The sequence below is a fragment of the Struthio camelus genome, chromosome 11 (genome assembly GCF_040807025.1).
Source record: "Struthio camelus isolate bStrCam1 chromosome 11, bStrCam1.hap1, whole genome shotgun sequence".
NCBI lineage: Eukaryota > Metazoa > Chordata > Aves > Struthioniformes > Struthionidae > Struthio > Struthio camelus.
This window is the reverse complement of record NC_090952.1, coordinates 28,233,363-28,246,512: the sequence shown is the minus strand read 5'-3', so window position 1 is coordinate 28,246,512 and position 13,150 is coordinate 28,233,363. Positions and strand designations below refer to the sequence as shown.

Genomic DNA, 13,150 nt, shown 5'->3' with positions numbered 1-13,150 from the left:
GATGGAGAATGCACCTTCCTTCTTCCAATAGGGAATCTCCTACACCATTATTTTCAGTATGACTTTGTCCAGTCTCAGCTTCTACTCATTACTTTCTGTTATGCTTTTATCCAATAGACAAATAGACTTCTGGTATCCTCTCTAATCTCCCTAAACCTATGCTTATACACTAATACGTAATGTACAATAGAAGTATTTTTTGTCAGCCATTTCTGGGGCTTTTTTCTGGACCCCTTCCATTTTTCAATGATTTTTAAAAACACGGGCAACAGAACTGGAGGAAGCACTCAGGGTCAGTCTCATGCAAACGCCTCGTCCAGATGGCTGGTGCACCCTGCTGTCCTTGCTCACCATTCTGCTGTCCACCCTCAGCCGTCCTTCATGCCATAGCAGCCTCTGTGGCCCTCGTGTTCAGAGTTCTTGCTTTGCCCCATTTGTACGAAGGACAGCTTCATGGGAAGATTCCCAGCTGCTTTTCCATAGGCTCCTTCCGGAGTCGCTGTTTGCCAAGGTACAAGCTCCAATCCGAGATATCCACCTTTGCAATATAAGGGCATGTGATAGCAACAGGTGAAGAGGAGATCTCCAAAAGGATCTCTGCCTTCACCCCCTCACTTGGAAATAATTGACCATTGACTAAGTGCTTTATTCAGGGTGCTAACTGTTTAATCAGAATGCCGTGCCATACTAAGCAAAGTGCCTTCCAGAAGTCTAAGTATATTACATCTACACAGCTATCTTTACAACCAAAAGTATAATCTCATTATAGAATGAAATCAGGTTTGTTTGGCAAGATCTATTTCCAGAAAGCCATGCTGACTGACACTAATTCTTCCTCAATTCAATTCGGTATCATGTTTTTTCCAGTCTTGTGCTGAAGCCGGGTCATCCCTTTTGCTCCTTCTGAAGACAGACAGAGCCTTAGTGCTCTTCCAGGTCTCTGCTATTTCTCAGGTACTCCAGGGCAATTAGAAACAAGCCCTCCTCCGAGCACAGGAGTTTTCTGCCAGTGCTTGGAGAATTCTTGGGGCTAATGCCAAGAGATTTCAAAGTATTTATTTTCTAGGACGTAGGACAATCTTCAGTGTTTGCTACCAGACCATGAGATGCCTCAGCAGCCTTGCATGACAGCAGCCCATCACCCTGCTTCCTTCAGGAATGGCACAGAAATGCTGATTGAGCACCTCTCCCCTCCCTGTACCAGTACAAACACAGTCACTACTGTTAGCTAGAAATGAGTCTCAATTATTGCTAGGTTACTTATTTTGCCTAACTTTTCTCACTACTAATGTCCATAGCCCAGCCAGTTATGGATTTTTCTTCAGTGCCTTTACCTTCCCTTACCAACTTTCTAAACTTCAAAGTCTCTCATCTATCTCAGTTGCTATCAATTTCCCTTGCTTTCCTGTTGGCTGTTTCCTGTTCCTGTGTTTTTTGGGGGGTATTTTGTGCTCAGTTACAATCAGCACTGAAAAAAAGATCAATGTCTGACCCAAATGATCCTCATTATCTACTTAAGAAATTTTGGATTTTTGGTCAATTATAAATTTTCATTAAAGAATTTCCTTTTTTCACTCAAATTTTTCCATCTAATTTTTCCTCCTCAGTGATTCTCAGCAGCCTTGGGGGCATCAGTCTTTCCGAAGCAACAAATATATGTTTTCATTAGCAACACACTTCGTTTAGCCTCATTGAATGTCATTTAGTCACACTAACTAAACCTTAGGCAGCACTAATTTCTCTAGAATCCAACTCTCCAGAAAAGGTCCCAAACAGACTAACTCCAGACTAGCTGAGGTACCTTTTGCTCACTGTGACAGCCGTTTTTTGGAAATCAGGAGCGCCTGCGGGGGCCAGGGCACAGGACACGCTGGCGCCGTGCGGGCGCACACCCAAGCTCCTGGTGGGGCTGCTGGCTGGAGCTTCTCCAGCTCCTCCCGCTGGACGAAAGACAGAGGAGACACCTGGAGAGACAGGAACGCCGAGCTGCCTGTAGGTTTCGGTAGAAGGCAACGCTGTTACCTGCTTAGTGCATTTAACTAACAAGGGCCACAGTAAGAAACACCAGGCTCGTCTCTGCAACATGTTTCGTACTCCTGCTCCCGGGCGCCTGCCCCGTCTCCCTGCACGGGCAGGTCCCCACGGCGCCCCGGCAAAGGGCAAAGCAGGATCCCAAAGGCTGCCTCTGCGGGCACCTTTCCAAGGCCCCAGACAGATGGAAAAGAAGCAGATGAAGACAAAGTCAGGTAGAAACAGGAGATGAAAAAGACATTTGGAAAAAAAAAATCAAAAGGTATCAGAGCGAAGCAGCAGGGATGACGCATGGCGCTCAGCCCGCACCTCATGAATGCCAGAGAGGGGCAGAGAGGGAATTGTTTTATTATTATTTTTTCTTTCAGCTTTCTTCCTTCCTTTAATCTTTGATCGGGAAACAAGCTGATTTTAATTAAAAAGCCCTCCAATTAATGCTGCTGTGGAGTTTTCATTTCCTGGGCTTCAGTAATTTGCAAGCCCAGGTTATGGAGGCTTTGTGTTCCCGCTTGTTAAATAAATAACAACAACCAAAATAAACCATAAAGAAGAGTGGGATGGCTCTCCGAAAGGGGCAGTTTTCTGTTGGCAGCCGTCCTGCTGAACAAGTGAGAGACAGTCATTTGCCAGCGCAAAGGGACAGAGAGCTGCACGGGGGACCAGAGTAGGAGGGACTGCCTTCCCTCCGACAGACAGAGGTTTCAGGTTAATTTAAGGTCAAAATCACACTTAGCACTTACATGCAAAAGAGCTTTACATCTTCAAAGTGCTTTGTAGACATTAAAGGGCCCAGCCTTGCTCTCATTCAAGGCAGAGGCTTCCCAACGATTGTACAGGAACATGCCCACCATTAATTAATTTCCCCCTCCCTCCTCACAGAGGTAGAAGCAACAGGAATCGTCCAAGTTTCAGCTAGTGTTTTGGGCTGGAAAGCTTCCCCCTCTGCTGCAGCTGGGCTCCCACCCCAGGAGCTTGGTCGAGGATCACCGTGCCTTTGCACCCACCTTGCCACCCACCACCAGCGCGAAACTGAACCTGAGCATTTTGGTCCATCTTAGACAGAGCCTAGGATGTAGGTGTCGAATGAGGTCTGGACAGAAGCCTGGGGGATTTCGTATTTTCTCTGACTTGCCCTGAGCCACTGAAGCGGCAGAAGAATGAATCGAGGCTGAGCAACGTTGGCACCAGCCGACGATCCCCTCCTCCAGCATGAACACGGGCACACACGCACAGACAGGCGCTCCTATCTCTCACACACATACACACAGCTGTACAAGTATAAAAGCTCCAGGAAAAAAAAAGAGAGAAAAGATTGTGAAAAGCCTCTATTATCCTCAATCCCATCTATTGTTAATGTGATCCCGAGTAGGGAGTGTTTGGAGAATTCATTTGTGATAAATATTTATACCCTGTGTTTTTGGGCTGTTATCTGCAAAGTGTAGCTGTTTGATCTGGTGTAGTGCTTTTTTTAGGTCATTTACATTCTCTTTCGTAGGAGCCCTTGTCCGATAGCAGCTATCACATAATTATGTTTCTTTTGCTTATCCCTAATCCTGTCAAACCACCTACTTATCTCTAATTTCCTGTCCATTACCCTTATTGTTTGAGCTTAGCTCTTTAACTCGGGACAGAGATGGCTTCAGAGGGTCTGCAGGATGTAGGGGCATCTGAATATTGCCAGCTGCAAGAATACAGTGATCAGGCTTAAACTGCCCAGGCAGTGGGACTGCCCAGCAACCCAGCGCCGGCCGGAGCGCCGGGCAGGACGGGCGGCAGGGGCTGCCTGCCCGGCGCGGCGCGGCTCGGCCAGCGACGCGGGACAGCCACGCGCCTCGCGGGGACCACCGCAACGAGGTCGGATGCACATCTGCTTGCCCTGGAGGTGTTACTGCCTTGCAAGGAGTGGGATTATCTTCGTGCTGGGTGATGCCACGCAACAAGGTGCGCAGCTACCAGGCAAACACCTGCCCCGGGGCTAACAGCATACAGCAAGGTGCCTCTCTTTGGGAATAACGCGCTACGAGGCATGGATGTGTCGGGGGCGGCAGCCTTGGAGCAAGAGCTTCCACTCCTCCCAGAGCCATCCCAGCCACCAGGACTGAACGTGTCCCGCTGTCACCAAGGCAACATCGCATCTGCATTAGAAAGGCGCAAGGCACAGAGCCAGGGTGCCACCAGAGTGTCCCCTGGCTGCTGTGCCCTTCCTCGCCGCGGCTGGTGCACGGCGTGGCCCGGCCCGGCCAGAGCTCCGCAGCGCCGCTCCTGCCCGGATCCCGCTCTCGGCCTGGCGGCGTTAGCTTTTGGGAGCGGGCTCTTCGGCAGGGTCACCACTCTGGTTCGCTGTTCTTCAGCAGCGCCTCCGGATGCGCTGCCATTTGGTTCTGATAAATATTAAACGCTGCGCCTCCCGCAGCTTCGATCGTGTGCCCTTCATCCTCAGAAAAGGGAGACTGAAAGCACACTTCCCATATTTATTGCTTCAGGAAGAGCTTCTTAGATGGCTCAGCATTCGTATTGATCTGCTTCAAACCCAGCTGGGAGACCAGCAGCGCTCCTTTCTGACGCTGGGATGCAGTCCTCTTTAAACATAATGAGGTAGAAGTAGTCTGACTGATGAAGTTCAGCCTCCGAAATTCAGATTTCCAAGTCACTGCCTCTTTGCACAGCGCATCGAAAAGTGAGACGCTGTCAGACAAACTCAGCTTGTTCCCCTGGATTTGACCTGGATTCTCAGCTTTGGTCCATCACCTCCGCGTTGCCAGATCGCGGGGAGCTCGCTCTTCAGACAATGACTACTGCTGCCACGCTATTACTATGGTGAGCACATCCTCCTCCCATTCGTGCTGGCGAGCAGGACACAGCCATTTGTCTCTCCCCTTCTCTTCTGCTATTTGCCACTGCTTCCCTCTGCTCTGTGATCTTCAGTGTGATTCCTCATCCCACCTGCTAGAGCTTCTTCCTGCAATTACTGACGGGAGACATCTCCTCTTCACACCAGCTGGCCACCGCGCTCACTGCCACAGGTTGCTGCAGAGGTCAAAAGGAGAAGCGCGTTGGAAATGGAGTGACGCAAATTCAAACAGCACATTCATTCACCATCAGCAGCTAATAGCGACACAGTCCAGACGCTCGGCAGGCCTCAGCTTCAGACGCTGCAAGCTGCACGTGTGTTTCTCTCTCTATATGCTCTGTTTATCTGCTTTTTCCCCAGGGCCTCCACTAATGGCCACACCATATTGGGACAGAAGGATACTTGCTCTGACAGATACAACCATTCCTACGGGACAGCGTGCACAAAATAGGCCTCACAGGCAAAGGGCAGGAGTGCAGCAGGGGGCCTGAAGGGCCCTGGATTTCATGCGCCGTTACTGTTTCTCTTCCTGTCAAGGAGAACCAGAAACCCAAATCTGAACATTTTGGAAACACTGAACACTTTGGAGACATCCAAAATTCAGACCTGGACACTGAGGCTCGAGCTCGTCTCTGGCTGGAAGGAGAGGGATCTCTTGGTGCCGGGACGAGGAAAGGGTGTTTGCAAGCAGGGGCTGGGGGGCTGAGGCTGCGGCGGGGCAGCGAGCCGGGGGCGTCGCGCCAGGGCTCAAAGACCCGCGACTCCAGGTGCCTCTGGTGCCACGTGCCCCACCCGGAGCGGCTTTCACGGGGTGACTTTCAGAGGACAGGTGCTCCACCGGTTCTGAAAAGTCTCCCTGGCCTGTGCCCCTGTGAGATCTGCATGCCCCTGTGATTTCTGGCCATGCGTCTTAATAACGTGTGGCTCATTTCTTAAACATAACTTATTTACAGTGAGTTTCTGCCAAATGAGCACTAGCTTTGTAACCACTGCGAACCGTGGAAGAGCATGTGGCCGTCAAGTGCAGCCAAGCTGTGGCGAAGAGCCAGTACTACCTATTATGGGTTTTATATTGGAGTTTTACTCCAAATAAAGAGAGACCCGTCAGGGAACCTCTGTCTGCCACTGATGCCTCAGCCTGACTGCAAATAAACTGCTGCTCCGTCAAACAAAGAGCAGCGTATCACCTCCACCGAAGGAACCGTAGGTGGCATGCAAGGCCAGCTTACAAGGACGCTCTCCCCATCCGACTTTGTTGTGAGCCATTACTGTCTGCATTTCAATTGCGTCTGGGCTCTGAGCACCAGCCACTCCTGGGCGCAGGGGCGAGCGCTGCTGCCCGCTGGCTGCCTCCCCACCGGCCCGCCGGCCCGGCACCGCGCCGGGCTGCTGGCCCACAGGAGACTGCAGGCACTAAGGGAAATAACAGGCTTCTCTATGGCTTGCACTAGGGATTGGGGCGGGAGCAGAGGATCAGCTTAACCCTTTCTTTGCCCTTTTGGGATTGGTTATGTTGCGCTCCTTCTGTAGGAAGGAGCGGGTGCTGCTGTCTCTCTGCTCCCGAGCGAGGTGTGACGGATACCCTAAACCGGAGACGGACACAGCAGGGCAGGCAGAGACAGGGAGCCTGAGCCTTCACCGGCAACTCTGCCCTTCCCCACACTCCCGGCTGGCGCCAGCTGCTCGCACCAGCTGTGGGACATCCCCAGCGCCGGGGCTGTGGGACATCCCCCAGCGCCGGGGCTGTGGGACACCCCCCACCGCTGGGGCTGTGGGACACCCGACCGGGCCCACTGCCCCTCCGGAGCTGACCGTTACGAGGAGGCAGAGGAGCTTTTGCAGGCAAGCGAGAAGTAGCCCAGGTGGCCTACACAGACCCCAGAGACAGGGAAGCGTAGCGACAAACAGCTTTTAGCTGCCACGTCGGCTCAGAAGCACGCAGCCTCTCTGCCCCCGAGCGCCTCAGCCTGAGCTGGCACCAGGGCCCTGAACAGATTTAACTCAGAGAGTTTTGTCTGGCTCCACCTTCCATCGCTCCGCACAAGAAGGGTCATTGGACTCGGAGGGCAGGAGAGAGCTCAGCTCCTTCCCTCCAGCCGCCGCTCACTCCTGCTTCAGAAGTGCTCAGATACCACCGTGACTACAGCCAGCTACGAAGCTCACAGTGTTTTCCAGGGCTTTCAAGTCTGACTCACGCTGGCTCTTCTTGATGCTGGGACTGTGACGTATGCGTGATTTGCAAAGAACACTGGCTCAGTAATTAGCAGAACAGGCTGGCCACAAGTGGAGAGAAGATACCGTGTGTTGTTACCAGCCAGAGCCCTCAGCATCTGAAGCGAGAGCTTCATCTGCGGGACTTTGATTACTGAGGTGACATTGAAAGACAGCAGATCCCCATGTCCTCCAGCCCAGACATCCCTCCCACAGGAGAGATCCAGATGTGAAAGGCTGTGTTTATCTTTTTGTTTTAAAAAAAGTTATATAGGAGCTGGGTAACCTGCCCCTACCTGGCTGCTCTCTTAGAGAGAAACTTATGACATTCCCCTGTCTGCATTTGTGTATCAAGAACTGGTAGTACCGAAAAACAACTAGTGACAAGACCTGCTGGGGACCTTCCTTCTCAATTGCTTCTCCAGGTAAGAGCTATAGACTGAAGCTTTACCCCGCATAGCGGGAGCACGTGGGTCTGGGCAGATCAGCTGCTTTAGGATCGCTTTTAAAAGTGAGCTTGACCCCATAGAAAAAAATCCTGAACTATAGTCCAGTCTGAGATGCAGAAATGCAATGGCTTTTTTTAAAACTTTCCTTGTTTTCTTTTCCCTCCTCCCAGGACTGTCAGGGATGAGGCACACCTTATTATTAACAAGGCCTGTTTTCCCATGCGGCTGACCCAGCTGGAAATATGATATCATGCAAGTCTCACACCAAAGCCAGTTCCCAATAAACGCCCGTAAGATATGGGTCAGAATATAGAAATCAATGCAGCAAAGCAAACTAGTGCTCTATTCAGTTCAGTAAACGGGACAAGACTTAACCTAAGCTTGAGGAAGTGTCACAAGAAGACCTGCCCTGTGGGGAATTGCTTTTCTGTGCCCATCAGGCTCACTGACTTAATAACCTCAAATTCTGTGCCTGGACGGTCCAAGCCTCCCTTAAGGCAGACTGACCTGGATGCTTTTATCCCTGCCTAGCAGAGGCTCTCTGCTGAACAACTTCCAAAGCCTCTACCTATATGAGCAGTAGAGTAGTCGTGTAAAAACCAAGGCTCAGCTTGTCCCTAACAACTGAGCTACAGAGCTGCCCATCACCCTGTGGCAAGCTGAGCAAGGAAGACAGCAAGAAGAATTCAAAGAGCATTTAAGAGCTGCAGCTGGAAGCGCAGCCGTGCCTTGTGGAGGGAAGTGCTGTCAACGCTGCCTTAAAACTCCTCCGAAGCGCAGGAGCGACCCTCCTGCCTGAGCAAGACTTGGCAAGCCTGAAACCTAGCCCTTCCTAAAATCAACTGTTTCCTGCCTGGGCTTTTTCCCATCTATTTATAGAGCAGGGCTAATGAGGTGCCCTGCTAATAGCATCCCCTTGGGAAACAGCCACCTCCCCCTGGTTTGCAGGGAGCACAGCTCATCCCAGCGTCCTCGGTGCAGCCTTCGTGCCCCTGTGTGTGGGCAGGATGGGGTGCACTGCCAACCCTCACCGCTTTCCCCAGGGACCTCCTCGACATTGAACCCTCCAGTATCTGACCCCGTTCAAAACTTGTGGCAGATGCGTGTGCAACACCGGTATTGCCTTGCTTTTTGTACCTTCAGCAGTAAAATACTCAGTGCTTTCAACCCTTCAGTACTTCACAAAGTTGGATACAAACAATCTCCATCTCGCAAGGGGCAGAGCTCCTGTCCAGAGAGTGGAAGTCACCAAGCGGCTGCCTGCACCCGTATCTCTGCCTCCAGCCCTGCCCCAGGCCCTGGCTGTGCTCTGGAAGGACACAACAGGCTGCTCTCGTCTCATGGATGCTGCTCCTGCTCCCTCCGGCTCTCCTATCGCAACCCCCTCTTGGCCTCGGCGCTCCAGGTTTCCTCGGCGCTCGCAGGCCTGGCCACCGCGCTCTCTCCCCGGCCTTCCTGGCAGCTGGCCAAAGCAGGTTTCTTATGGTGAACAGCAACTTCCCCCGGTTTTGCCCCAAGGCAGCCTGCGGCGTCCCTGCCGTTCCCCAGCCTCCAGGCCCTCCTGGGCTGCCATCACGTACGCGGCTGCTTCTGGCAGGCAGAGAACCACAGCTCCCGGCCGCCGGGATCAGACCCGTCGCCTCCAGTCCTGCCCCAGCCCAAAGTCATTCCCATGGGCGGCCGCCTGAACGCTGCTGTGAAATTAGGTAGGGGTCTGTCCAGGATCTTTCGGATGGCTGCAAGAGCCCCTCTGCCTGAGGTCCCAGCTGCGCAAGGGAAAGGCTGACTGTGTCAGGGACTGAACCTCTTTCTCCCCCATGAGAGGAGAGCACAATGTCTGGATGAAGATGGGGATTAAGAGGGGATTCACTGCCTATGCTGTACCTGGTCTAAAAAACAGACAGTATTCCCCAGAGCTGTCAATCCGGTACCTTTCACCAGCACTAAAATTCAATTAGTTAAAACAACAACAACAACTGCGGCTCCAGACAGATTGTGCCTAACACATTTGATCCCTTTTATTACTCAACACTGCTCAAAACCCAGCCAGCAACATCCTTATTGACTCCCACCAGTTTCCCTGTTTTATTCTACCAGGATTAAGTCAACCCTATAGTCTCCAGCTGTTTTGTGGTTGGGCCTGGATATATCTTTATACTCTAGCTACATTATTAAGTGGATTGTGGCCAAATTAGCAGAGCTGCGTCAGGGAGGACAAGGCCATTTAGGTCAGTGATGGTCCTGCCAGCTGGAGAGACACTCGGGACTCATGATTTGCTAGCAAAGCTCTGGACTGTTGTCTTAGCCTCACTTGATGTCCCAGAGGGGGCTTCTGTGAAAGCCCCAACTGCAGCAGGAATGTTTGATATCTTGGCAGAGATATGTAACAATCTGTCTCGGAATATTGCAGGAAGATTGCACGCTCCGCACAGTTTGTCCGCAGCATCACTTCATTGTTTGATGCTTTCTCCACTGTTTGGATTTCTCTGAACGGAGTCTCCACTGAAGGCAGAGAGCCTGCCACAGCATCGTTCAGCTGGTTAGTAATTTAACCTGAAGATAAGAGCCTTATACCTAGGACTGGCATGAACTCATACATCTTGGAAGCAACGCCGCTGTGTTGCAATGCGTGGCCACGCAGCACTCTTGAGGCCTGGCTCTTCTGTCCACAGTGTCACCTGAAGGTGTGATGACGTATGCTGCCTTGCAATGCAATGCTCTTCCATATGGCTTGGTGATGTGTCATGCCGGAGGTGCTCTGTTACGGAGAGCACAGCCCCGGTAGGAGATTCTGCAGGCTGCTTAGACTGATTTTGCATGTGCCAAATGGGATGACTCAGAAGGAGAGCAAACTAAACAAACGAGAACCTGGTTTGCTCCCAGGTTAAAACACCCTTTGTGCTGTTTATGAATAGCAGCATAAGGGTCATGCAAAGAAAGGGATGAAAGCTCTATCCATCCATTCATCTGAAACAAGACTGTCCGCATGATTTATGAAACTTGCCTGAACATAGGGAGTTGGTATGGGACTCTTTCTTCTTTTCAGAAATGAGCAGCATCCAGACCCAGTGTTGAAGTGAGCGAGCCATAGCAGGTCACCATTCACTGTTGGTATGTGCTGGAGGACAGAGAAAGGCTCCTGAGCTGCACATCATCTAGGTGGCAACAGCTGCCTCCCTCTGGACTCTATGGACTTGCTCGTTCAGGAAGTTATTCTGGAATAACTCTTTGTGATCAACTCCTGGCACGGCTGCTCTTACTCTGGCATGAGAATAGCATACTTTGAAACGGCTAAATTCATGGGTGGAAGTGGATTACGCTTCATGGAATTCCACTGTGTGGAATAAGAACATCCCCACTGAGAGCTGACTGCACAACTATTCACTGGCCGGAGTCATTCCACACGAATTTCACGCCCTACCTGAATGCAATTTAGCCTCCCTGTGTGGACAAGTTTTAATGTATCCTGTCTTACTCCAAAGCTGCTGTTCTCCCTGTGACGCTGACAGCCCGGCAGGCTGCAGGCAGTCGCAAAAGAGCCCTTTCTGGCAGTGGAGGAGCCTGATGTACGTTTACCTTTGGAAATCTGCAAAGCTGATTTTCCTGCAGTACAATACCACCACTTCCATGTGTGACTCATTTTTTTCCCCCTGCCTTGGTCTTGTAGTTTTTCTAATTACTGTTAGCTTTGCAACTGTGAACATGTAATGTTCCAGAAATGTGTATGTGATTCACCTAACGCAGGCAGCGCACTTCCAGCCAAAAGGGACTCAGAGCTTTTTCTGGCATCAGAGTGTGACCTGGACAGCAGCCAAGAAAGCTCACCAAGGTCATTTCTTTCTCCTTCTCTTCTTCCTTGTGCGTCTTTCTCTCAGCCCCTCGCTCCCTCCCCTCGTTCCTCCAAACAAGAATCAGGCAGCACCTTGTTTATTACTCATCAGCATTCCCTCTACAAAAATTTCCCCAGAAATTCATACCAAGCCGCAGCTGCACTTCTGCCAGTTGTTCGCTGCGGGCCCTTTGCAGATTGCTTTCTGAGCGCACCCCCCTTCTCTGGGGCTTAGACACGGCGGCGCACAGAGCGCGGCGGGGGAACTGTCGGCTGGACCCATTTTGATGTTCCTATGCGATTTAGGACCTTAGCTTCTAAAGGGGTTTATGCAGAGTCCCCTAGTCACCTAGGAACGCCTATAAAATCCAGTGTGTGTGTGTGTGTGTGCGCGCACGCGCGTGTACTGCTCTGCTCCTTACCCAGCTGCCACCATTCAGCTTCCACAGTGGGTGCTCTAGCTGAGGCAAGCAGTTGGCATTTCAGGCACAGATATTGGAAGGCCCCACGACCATCAGCAGCTCGTTCCCCTTGCTCCTGCACTCGAACCGGTAGTGGCAGCGGTGGGAGCTGTTAGGGGAAGAGGTTAGTGCAGACACAGCCTCAGGCCCCCTGCTGTGTATGGAAATCATCTGGTATCCCATGAATTTTTAGGAAAGCAACATCAGCAGGGTTTGTGGCTGTTATCAGCTGTTACAGGTTAGCGTTAGACATAATAGTGTCTGCCAGAGGAGGGGGACCAAAATGCACCATTTATCAACGCCTTGTTTCAGTCCAGCAGGACAGTGTTATCCCAGAAGGGTGTCTGTCCTCATCCGACATCACCTCTTTGGAAATACCAGGATGTCCCCAGTTTCTTATTTGCACCCACACAAGTTCCCCAAAGTATCTGGGCAGACATATGGTGTCAAGAAACAGAGCTCTCTTCTCCTTGCATTGCCTGCTGCCTACATATGGCTGACAGTGGCTGAGGAGCTGCTGGGGGCACCCCAGCAAGCATAAAATTCACATTCACATAATGACTGCAGTCCCTTTTTGGGAAGAAAGGCCTTAGCAATACAGATGGAGAAGATGAGAAAGGCCCAGGCCAACAGACTCCCTCACCTCAGATCCCCAGCCACCATAGATGGGGTAGGTATGTGCCCCCACTTATGCAAGGTTGGAGGGGTAGTAAGCAATCGGAAAGTTCAATGGCTTTGAGTATTTTCCCACTAAAGAACAGGCCGCACTGAATGTAGCCATTTTGGACCAGAGTTTGTGAGGCTCAATGTTGCCATGGCCTGGAAGAAGTTAACAGGACTCAGACACCCACCTGATGGTCACATCCGGGCTGAGCAGGATACGAATGATGGCGTTGCGGAGGACAGCTGGGATCTTTACACATGATTTCACGTCTCCTGGCTGCATTATAAGCTTACATTTCTTTTACCAACCAGCCCTCGCAGCATTCTGCATCTAACCACCCAACGCTGGCAGCTTTTCATCTTAGTACCTCCTTCATTCTTTCCCTTCCCTTCCCTTCCCTTCCCTTCCCTTCCCTTCCCTTCCCTTCCCTTCCCTTCCCTTCCCTTCCCTTCCCTTCCCTTCCCTTCCCTTCCCTTCCCTTCCCTTCCCTTCCCTTCCCTTCCCTTCCCTTCCCACACTCCCATCCCACTCTCTTTTTCCATGCAAGCCAAGGGAGGGTTGAGACTCATCCTCTCTGCTGTGCCAACTCTTTTCATTGTAGATCCACTCCTCCAGCCGCTGCAGGACCCTCAGGAGATTTGGCTTGTCTGCAAG

General features: G+C 51.5%; 1 long non-coding RNA gene across 2 annotated transcripts; it reads right to left on the bottom strand.

Moving 5' to 3' along the window:
- Nucleotides 1–3,842: 3,842 nt before the first annotated feature.
- LOC104145682 (uncharacterized) lies at nucleotides 3,843–12,861 on the bottom strand. 2 transcript variants are annotated; one of them, XR_694390.2, is made up of 4 exons: nucleotides 12,684–12,861; nucleotides 11,794–11,941; nucleotides 10,547–10,660; nucleotides 3,843–5,058 (listed from the first exon to the last, which is right to left on the bottom strand). It is a non-coding gene; the product is annotated as an uncharacterized lncRNA (long non-coding RNA). The 2 variants fall into 2 exon arrangements; XR_694391.2 differs by lacking the exon at nucleotides 10,547–10,660.
- Nucleotides 12,862–13,150: the final 289 nt, after the last annotated feature.